Source organism: Callospermophilus lateralis, chromosome 20, assembly GCF_048772815.1.
Source record: "Callospermophilus lateralis isolate mCalLat2 chromosome 20, mCalLat2.hap1, whole genome shotgun sequence".
NCBI classification, from domain to species: domain Eukaryota; kingdom Metazoa; phylum Chordata; class Mammalia; order Rodentia; family Sciuridae; genus Callospermophilus; species Callospermophilus lateralis.
In genome coordinates this window covers 19,813,621-19,823,772 of record NC_135324.1, presented here as the reverse complement: position 1 = coordinate 19,823,772, position 10,152 = coordinate 19,813,621, and the positions used below count along the sequence as shown (strand labels likewise).

The window sequence follows — 10,152 nt, the reverse complement described above, 5'->3', positions numbered from 1 at the left end:
GGACTGCTGTCCTACACACCATGGAGTCACTAGGGCAGGCACAGCCTGAGGACTGCTGTTCTACACACCATGGAGTCACTAGGGCAGGCACAGCCTGAGGACTGCTGTTCTACACACCATGGAGTCACCAGGGCAGGCACAGCCTGAGAGCTGCTGTTCTACACACCATTGAGACACCTAGGGGAGGCACAGCCTGAGGACTGCTGTCCTACACACCATGGAGTCACTAGGGCAGGCACAGCCTGAGGACTGCTGTTCCACACACCATGGAGTCACTAGGGCAGGCGCAGCCTGAGGACTGCTGTTCTACACACCATGGAGTCACTAGGGCAGGCACAGCCTGAGGACTGCTGTTCCACACACCATGGAGTCACTAGGGCAGGCACAGCCTGTGGACTGCTGTTCCACACACCATGGAGTCACTAGGGCAGGCACAGCCTGAGGACTGCTGTTCTGCACACCATGGAGTCACTAGGGCAGGGCAGGGCTTGTTGTCCATATACTCTCAATTTCCTTCTTTTTATATAGGATCAGCATATTAAAGCAGTGTTTTTCACTTTGCTTTTTTCGCTTCACAGTGTATCTTGAACTTTTTTATGAACCAGTACATAAAGAACTTCCTTATTGTTTTCTACAGCAAAATACTATTCCTGTACAGTCAAATGACACACTAATCGGTCTCTAAAAATGACAAATCACTTCCATTTTTGCTATTTTCAACATTGCCATAAATGTATTTATGGTCATTATGACATATTTTGACTGGCTTTTTTCTCAGAAGAAAATTTTACTGTTATTAAATGTTGGTTTTCTCTTAGAGCTTCCGCTTTTCCAAGATCCTAAAGGGTTTTCCTCTTTGGTTCTTGAAGTTTTTTTGCCTTTACCTTTCTGTTTCCCCACACTGGGTGCTTGGGCTGTGGATCAGCGGCTCTCCTGGGCTCCACCTCACTCTGCACCGTTCGCTGACTGATGGGCTTCCCAGCCACAGAGGCGTGGGTGGAGGCCCATTTCCACCCTCTGGCCTACTCCTGTGCTGTTTTGTGGAGTCTTGGACTCCACCTCAATGTTGAAACTACTAAATATTGGGTGTAACTTACTACCCAGCAGAGTTTGTCTTCCTTTCTTTTCTACTTTAGAGTTTTTACATTTTGGAAATTTTTTTTTTTTTTTAGTGGTGGTGCTGGGGATTGAACCCAGGGCCTTGTGCATGTGAGGCAAGCACTCTTCCAACTGAGCTATATCCCCAGCCCCTAGATATTCTTATTCATTTTTCCATATGAAATTTATATTGAATTTGCCCAGTAGAAAAAAAAAAGAAGCTATTATTTATTGGTATCAAAACATTGAGTTTCCGGTTAACGTGGATCGATGGCTGTGATGCTGAGTCTTCTTCCCATTCTTTGGGTAGTTTTTCGGTTCTTTGATGGTGACTTAAAGTCTTTTCAGGTAGCTCTTATTTCTGGGTAAGTTGACAAGGTGAACTGGGAACGGGGTGTTTTTCTGTTACGTCTTTTGTAGTGTTTCATCTCTTAGAGTTCAAGACAGGTTATGCTTGACCCTTTTCCTGAATGGAGGGGAGAGGGATCACCTTCAAGTCCCTTGCGTTTGTGATTCGTGGAAGCATGCACAGTGACCAGCGTGGTGGAGGTGTCCTAGCCTGGGTGGGATGCCCTCTTCAGGGGTTTAAGAGGTGCCGTTTCTGTGTTTCGCTCTGTCAGTTCTCAGACCTTTCTCAAAATCCACAGCACTCAAGTGGCATATCATCCAGCCATTGCCACGCTGACCTCTCAGATTCTGCCCATAGCTGCCCGTAGCAGTGTTTGCACTTAGCTTTTAATTTTGACATTTACTTGGTGTCTTTATTTAATGTGCGTGTTCTAAGTGGGGGAAGCATTGCTGTTGCCCTGTCACAAAATGTCCCCTCCCCCTGCACCGTCACTGCTCCTTCCCTGGCCCCCAGGTTGGTGCGGGCTTCTTCCTCCAGACTCCCACATTTCCCACCTTTGCCTTCTTCCGAAAGAGCTGCTGTTGGGGTCAAGTGTGAGCTGTGCCCAGCGGCGACTATGTCCAGAGGTGACAAGGCTGGACCAGTCGGGGCCTGTACCCTCTTGGTGGACTGATGGACTGCAAGTGCTGACTGTGGTGATGTGGGTGGGGGCATGGCTGGGGAGGAGTGCTGGGGAGCACCTGGGGATTCCACCGTCCCTGTGGGCTGGGCTCATGGAGGCCATGCGCTGAGCCGCTGCCCCCGCCACATCCTCTGCCAGGATGTGCTGCCTCTCCTGGGGCCCAGGGGGTGCAGGTGGCTGCCCATGGCCTGATGCTCTGAAACCATGAGCCCTAAAACTCTTCCCTTCCAAGCTGCTCTGGTTGGGTATTGTGGTCCCAGTGAGGAAAACCTGCTACTAAACGTCTGCCTTCATTTTCAGCAAACAAACTTTCACCCGTACTTCCAGGCCAGCTAACGTGTAGGGTCTCTGCGTTTGGGATGGGGTCCCTGATGACTTCAGGGCTGTGGCAGGCTCAGTGCCTGAGAAAGTTCCTGTGCAGAGGCCTAGGATGCCCAGTTGCTATGGCAATGCCTCCATGATAGTCTTATCAGCTTCGACCTTAATCTTAGGCACATAACTCCTGGGCACAGAGGAACTTGCTTGCTAGATAACTACAATGTTTCACCAAGCTCCGGTGCTCCTGGAGCTGCCCGCCTAACAGTAACTTCAGACAATGGGCCTTCTTGAGAACTCTACAAAGCTCCTAACATTGCATATTGTAACTATGAAATGTGACTGCAGAATAAGCAACCTTACTGATACTCTAAACAGTAATGTGGTTATGGTACTGAGGACCTAATGGGACCTATTGTCATAAATAAACGTGGCCCCTTGGACCAAGGCCACTCTGCCACCTTCCCTGCCTCTGCACCTTGTCTCTGTCTCCTTATTATTATTTTTCTTTACAACCATGGTCCTTCCTCTAACAGTTCTAATTGAATGTTCTTCCACGTGGTTCTCATCAAACCTGGTCCATTGTGACACTCTACCTGGAGGTCACTATGGTACACAGAATGCCCACCCTCCAGGTGTGCATACCCTAATCCCCGGAATGGGTGAGGACCTGGTTACATGGCCTGGGGACTTTGCATGGGCTAGAGAGGTCACAGACCCTATATTAGAGGATCTGTGTTTGCCAGCTGAGCCCAATCTAATCACATAGTCCTTTCAAAGCAAAGCATGGTCTCCCATGGGAGTCGGAGATGTGGAGATGTGAACAGAGAGACGGGAAGCAGGAGGGGATTCTGCCAGCACCGCTGCCTTGGAGATGGGAGCAGCCACAGGAAAGGAGGCATGGGAACAGCCATGAGCTGAGACACGTGAGTCCCAGGTGGGAACAGTGGCCCAGCTGGCACCTGCAGTTCCACTAGGTGGAGACCTCTGCCCAGCATCAGTAGGTCACACTGCTGTGAAGGAACGTGGCTTGAGAGGTTCAAATGACTAGGAATCACAGCTGGACCTGAAAAGAAAGTTGGCACTCAGACTGCACAGAGGAAGCCAGCGAGAAAAATGAAGGGCACGCTGGCAAATCAGGAAGGAGGAATGCTCCAAATCATGGGTGGTGGCCGTGGTGGAGTGCCGGGTCTCCTCTGGGAACTCCAGGGCACGGGTAGAAGGTGGTGGCAGCCATCTGTCATGACAAGACAGGACGTCTGTTGATAAAGAGTCAAGGGAGTTGGAAGTTCAGCACTTGAAAGTAGAAAGGAAAACTGATGAATATAGCACTGACCAACCCACCTTCCTTCCCTCCCATCCACGAGGCAGTGAGCCTGCCTCACAGTAATCACTATTTTTAGAGAAAGCCATGGAGAAATGGAAAGGGATCAGGAGGAAGCACGGGTGACAGAGCCGCTCAGGAATGGTCGTTGTAAACGGAGCAATGCGTCTTCACCACGGATCCCGAGAAGGCTCATGTCTGTGGACACCCATGCATACTTGCAACCACACAGAGCACCATGGAGAGCATTTTTGAAGGAGTTCCTCTGTGATTAAAAAATGCTAATTTATTCTGGATGATTCTAAATTATGCCAAATTTCCTTTGGCAAATGTTTGTTGCTATGAATCTGGTCATTAGGTATGTTTGGAACATCAGCATCACATGAGAAATCACTGTCTTGGAAGGGCCTGTGAACTCCCGATAGCAAACATTTGGGATAAAGGTACATATTCTGAAGAGAGGCCTTAATTGTCACCAGGTGTTCAAAAGTGTCTGATTCTAAAAATTTTTCAGTATTAAGAAGCCCTTTAAAAAAACAGAAGAAGAAGAAGAAGAAGAAGAAGAGGAAGAGGAAGAGGAAGAGGAAGAGGAAGAAGAAGAAGAAACATAAACCATATTTTTATTTCCAGATGGAGTAGGTTTGGCCTAGTGTGCTTTCCTTCCTCTGCTGGCGTGCTATAGATTCATGAGACCAGACCTGCATGCTGACCTGGGTGGCAAAAACATTCAAAAATAAATATTGCATATGTGTTTTTTAAAAAATATACTATGTCTGGAAGGGTCCAAAGAATAAGTCACTATTTCTTTTTATTTTTTTATTTTTTTTTTAAAGAAAGAGTGAGAGAGAGGAGAGAGAGGGAGAGAGAATTTTAATATTTATTTTTTTTTTAGTATTTGGCGGACACAACATCTTTGTTGGTATGTGGTGCTGAGGATCGAACCCGGGCTGCACGCATGCCAGGCGAGCGCGCTACCGCTTGAGCCACATCCCCAGCCCATATTTCTTTTTATTTTTAAACTATCACCTACTTTTCTACAATGATGGTCTTCCCACCTGGTAAGACAGGGAGATGTAATGGTACAATTGTCAGATCATACCAGGAAAACTCACAACAGATTTAAAAGTGCTAGCTTCCACCATAGTGTGGTGCTCACAGTGACAAGCAGTGTGTGCTTACAGAGCTTTCTGGTCATTGAGGAAGCTCTGTGGTCTCACCCCCCTTGGATCTGCAGGCTTCCTACAGCAGGGCTTCTTAGCCCAGGCAGGGCTGATGAGGGCTGGATGACTCTTAGTTGTGTGGACGTCCTGTGCATTGCAGGAGGTAAGGGGAGTCTCTGCAGTCTACCCACCAGAGAGCAGTAGCACCCTCTCTGCCATTGAGATACATCCTCAAGCACTGATAAATGTCCCCGGGGGTGACAGTCTCCAGTCTTCATTGAGAATCACCAGTTTACAGCTCTTTACTCAAACCTGATCCTCCCACCATAGTGAACATATCAGGATGGACCCGTCTTTCTCCCCTGTGCCAGCATAGCTGCAGAGCACCTTGTGTATGCAATGCGCTTCCCACTCTTCCACCCCTGGCCAGCTGGACCTCAGCCTCAGGGTGCAGTGTGGGCTCCTTTACGCCTGGCCAGATCCACGCGCCTTCTCACCACCCTGGGCTGGAGGACACGACTTCCTCCTCTCTCCTTTGGCTGCTGGCCCTGCTGGACGGGGTGATTGGGAGTTATCTGTGTCCCCGATGAAACTCCAAGTCGGGTGCCCAGAGTGCTTACTGAGTCTCCCCACATTCTGGCACATGTCGGTGTACAATACAGAGCTCTGGGCTGTAACATGCGAGTCTAAGTAAAACCTTAGTTGACATCATTGTAGTGATAGACTTTTAAATCACATTTACTACTATAGTTTTCAAGCATTAAGAATTCAAAAAATAATCTTGTAAAGAGCCTGGTACAACCCGTGTCAAACACAAATCACTGTGTTGACTTATTTCTTCCCGAGCTTTTGACCTTTAGAATCTTCTCAGCTCAATTCATTTGATATTTCAAGCCTCCATTTGATCACAGTTGGCAAGTTTTTGTTGCTCTCTGTTAATATGGTGAAGGTCACGTCATTCGACGAAGCCTGGTTGCAGAGGAAGCATGGTCCTCTGCCCATTCAAAGCAGGAAAAGTGACTTCATGGGGCTGGGGCTGTGGCTCAGAGAGAGACCACTTGCCTGGCATGTGTGAGGCACTGGGTTCCATCCTCAGCACCACATAAAATAAAAAATATTGTGTCCACCTGTAACTGAAAAAATAGATTTTTTAAAAAAGTGACTTCATTGGGCTGTTCTACAACTTATACCTTGGGGTTGATTTTAAATGTTTTTCCTCCAAAATTGAAGATGATGCCTGAAATTAATTCGGGAAAGTTCACAAAAGCGAAGAATCACCCAGAACTACAGACCTAATGCCTTGCTTACTTCACACGATTGAGTGTTGGAACTGTGTTTGGAATATCTTGGTGACTTTTCTGAAGGAAAGCGCTCAGCCGGCCCACAGGCGGTTTCTACTGCTGTGGCTTTAGGTCCCTCACAGTCTTCCTAAGGACAAGAAAACTGGCTTCTCCGTACAGTGACCCTCTGTGTGTACCGGTTGACTGCAGTCCATCTGACTGTGGGGGTGGCACCCACCTGAGGGCCACCGTAGCCAGCTGGGCAGTTCCCCATGTCATGTGAAAAGTCATGAAGAGAGAAGGCCCCAGCGAGGAGGAGACTGGGAGTCCAGGTTGCAAGCTGGAACGTGGAACTGACAGAGAACAAAAGGAGGGGCGGAAACGTGGCCACCCAGTTTTACCACTTGTGATGACAACAGAAAGATTTGAAATGCATCCCAGAAGCAGAGTTCTTGGGGAAGAGTGAGACGCCATTACACACTTCTATCCATTTTCCCACCTTCTAAATGTGAACCTTGACTCCAGGTAAAGGAGGCTGGGTTCTGGAGGAAACAGGTAAAATGGAGACATTTAGTAGAATATCTACTGTTACTTTCTTAGAGCTTGAAGTTCATCCTGACCCTGAAAGAAACTAGATCATATGTTTTCTCTAAAGTTGTGAAAGAATAAAAGATTTCTTTAAAAAACCATTGAGTCCACATGCAAGACAGCTGGGAAACCCAAGACATCCACTCTCCATCCCGCCTGCTGTCTAGCTGGTTCTGAACTTCTCTCAGCACCCAACCGCCCCTGAGAGCCGATGTTGACACCGCCCGTTACGGGTTACCTTGAGGAGTCCTGGTCCCTGAATGTCGAAGTACGACACAAGAGAAACACGCTGAGGAAGCGTAGACTAAAAAGTCAGAAGCTTTGTTTAAAGGATAGCAGAACAGACTCTGCCCAGAGGAAGGCAGAGAAGGCAGAATCCCTTGGATGAGGAAGTCCCATTTCTTTTATAGTCTAAAGTCTTCTTTGTTCTTTCACATGCTTCCCCTTACCTTGTCCACTTTCCCTCATACTGTGTGTGATCCGGAGATGCCAGTGGGAAGACCACAATGCGGGACACAGGTGGGCTGGAGGGGCCAGGGCAGATTAATTAGCAGTTCCCCGTCTGCTCAGGAGGTGTTTCATCAAAGACTCTTTAGGAAGGGCAGTAAGCCCTGGCTGGGGGACAATGGCATTTCAGTCTCCCACAGCTCCATCGACCCAAACTGATTCGGTCTGTTTTCTTCAGTCTGGCCTCATTTATCTCTGCTGCCTGTTTTAAGTCCTGGCTTCAATGTCATGAGTCCTGAGAGTGGCAAGAGACCTCAGGTGCTAAGAGGTAACCAAGAGGGCATCAGTACCACAGAGTACCTCAACGCTCTTTCTTAATGAAGCAGACCCTCTTAAGATCCACTCTGTGGTCCTGCAAAGAGAGGAATGGGGTGGCCCTGTCTGGCTCGCTCTCCCCTTCTCTGCCCCCTTCTCGGGACTCTGCACCACACACATCACTTTCTGTGTTAGCTGGATGGTATGCAGCAAGTGGAAGAATCTAGGTTTAACTGCACAATATTAGGCTAACAGCATCCCTGAGAGGAGATGGCTTTGAAAGCTACAGACTGGTGATAAAACATGACACAAAAATGTTCATTACCTTTTTTTGGTTAGATAGATGCTACATTTTCCATTACCAGAGCAAAATACTTGAAGCTAGTTAACAATTTTTAAAAAGAAGCTTATTTAGCTCACAGGGTCGGGGGCTGAGTGTCCCCTGGTGGAAGCCACTGGTGCAGGCCCATAGTGCCATCAGGGTGGAAATGCAGGGAGCAAGGAGATTGGCAGGGGCGTCGGGGCTAGAGGAGAGGGATTCAGAGTCAGCTCACTTTTTTTTTTTTTTTTTTTTTTCGGTACCAGGGATTGAACCCAGGATTGCTTAACCACTAAGTCACATCCCCAGTTCTTTTTAAATATTTTGTTTAGAGACAGAGTCTTGCTAACTTGCTTAGGGTCTCACTAAATTACTGAGGCTGGCTTTGAAATCTCCATCCTCCTGCCTCAGCCTCCTGAGTGACTGGGATTATAGGCCTGCACCACGGAGCCCAGATGGGAGTCAGACTCACTCTTAAGCCAGCTCAGCTGACTCAGTCTCTCAGAGCAGCCCTTGTTTCTTCCAAGAGCCCCGCGGCTTGACCTCCATTGCCCACCTCCTAAAGTCTCAAGCTTCCAACTCAGGAACCCTTGGATGATGAGCCACACCCAACCCACAGCATGTGTGTGTAAATGTGCCATAAATGTGTGTGAGATGGTCCAAGATTAACAAGATTACAGTATTCTTCTCTGAAAGTGGGCTGCCCAGAGGATGCATTGGAGGTTTGCAGCCTTTGTGGCAAGAGAATTTTCATGACATTAAAAATCTATGAAATATGGGGTGGGAGGAGAATGAGATGCACAAATGACTAAAAATAAGTTAAATTGTATATATTCATTTTTTTAAAACAAACTTGTATTTCAAGAGAGTCTTACATCTTAAGTAGTATGTTATTGTCTTCATTAAAGTTGAAGAAAAAATGAGAAAATTTATGTAAAAGTGAATTTATTAGCTTAAGTCATAGAGAAGTATAATTTTTAAAATTTATATATGACAGCAAAATTCATTACAATTCTTATTATGCATATAGATCACGATTTTTCTACATAGTTTATTCACACCGATTCGTGTCTTCACACCTGTACTTTGGATAATAATGATTGAAAGGCAGTAACTCACCTGAGATGGAGATTCAACCAAGAGATTTTATTGGGGGCTGCCCAAAGGGGAAGAAAAGGAGAGGCAGAAAGCAGAGAGAGGAGAGGAGGAGGGCAGAGAGAAAGAGAAAGAGTAGAGAGAGGAGAGAAAGAAGAGGAAGAGGGCAGAGAGAGTGAGCTTGCAGCTTTGGCTTAAGAAGGGTTGAATGGGTGACGTGGCGGGTGCTGATTGGCAGGGTGACTCAGGAACAGCGAGCGGACACTGTGTCCTGCGGGGATTGGTCAAGAAAACCTTTGAATTTGGTGCTGCTCGGCTTGGCGCCCATCAGAGAGGAGGGGGATTCCGTGATGTTCTCCCGAGAGGGAAATTTAATTTCAGTGGGGAGTCTCCCAGACACCCAACAATGATCATCCCATTCCACCATCATTAGTAACCCCCTGCCCCCTCCCTTCCCCTCCAAACCCTCTGCCCTCTCTAGAGTTCGTCTATTCCTCCCATGCTCCGGATCCCACTACAAATCAGCCTCCTTGTATCAAAGAAGAGAAGTATAATTTTATGAAACATGGAAGTTGGTGAACACTTGTAAAACATACCAAAGTTTTATGTACTATGTCATCGACCAAGTTAACCACTAATAAAAAAGTGACTTAGGGCAAATTCCCCAGTGAACACATGCTTCTCAATGGAGCTGAGTCTGCCAAGTGCTCATGGGGCCAGGACCTTCACAATGCCATGCAGCTTGCTCTCATAGCCCTCTGACTGAGAGGCCGACACTGTCATTGTCCCTGCTGGAAATGAAACAAGACACGGGGACTCCAGCATCCTGCCAGAGTTCACAGCAGCTGTGAGGAGCAGAGCTGGCCCAGGCTTGGGTATCTTAGAGTCAGCTTTGCTCACGTTGTATGAGTTCTGCTCCTTTGAAAGAGATACAAGGGGCTGGGGATACAGCTCAGCTGATAGAGTGCTTGCCTTGCATGCACAAGGCCATGGGTTCAATCCTCAGCACCACACACACAAAAACTCACAAAGAAGCAAAAACTACACCGAAGTGCATTGATTGAAAGAACAACACATCTCTATTCTGGCATGTGATGGTGGAATTTAGCACATGGATACACATATGAAGACACACAGTGTGAACACAGCTTCTGGACATTATACAATGTGTAGTGTCAAT

General features: G+C 47.3%; 1 non-coding gene across 1 annotated transcript; it reads right to left on the bottom strand.

Moving 5' to 3' along the window:
• Window positions 1–1,172: 1,172 nt before the first annotated feature.
• Window positions 1,173–1,245, bottom strand: Trnav-cac (transfer RNA valine (anticodon CAC)). Its single transcript has one exon. It is a non-coding gene; the product is annotated as a tRNA-Val (tRNA).
• Between the last annotated feature and the right edge of the window lie 8,907 nt (window positions 1,246–10,152).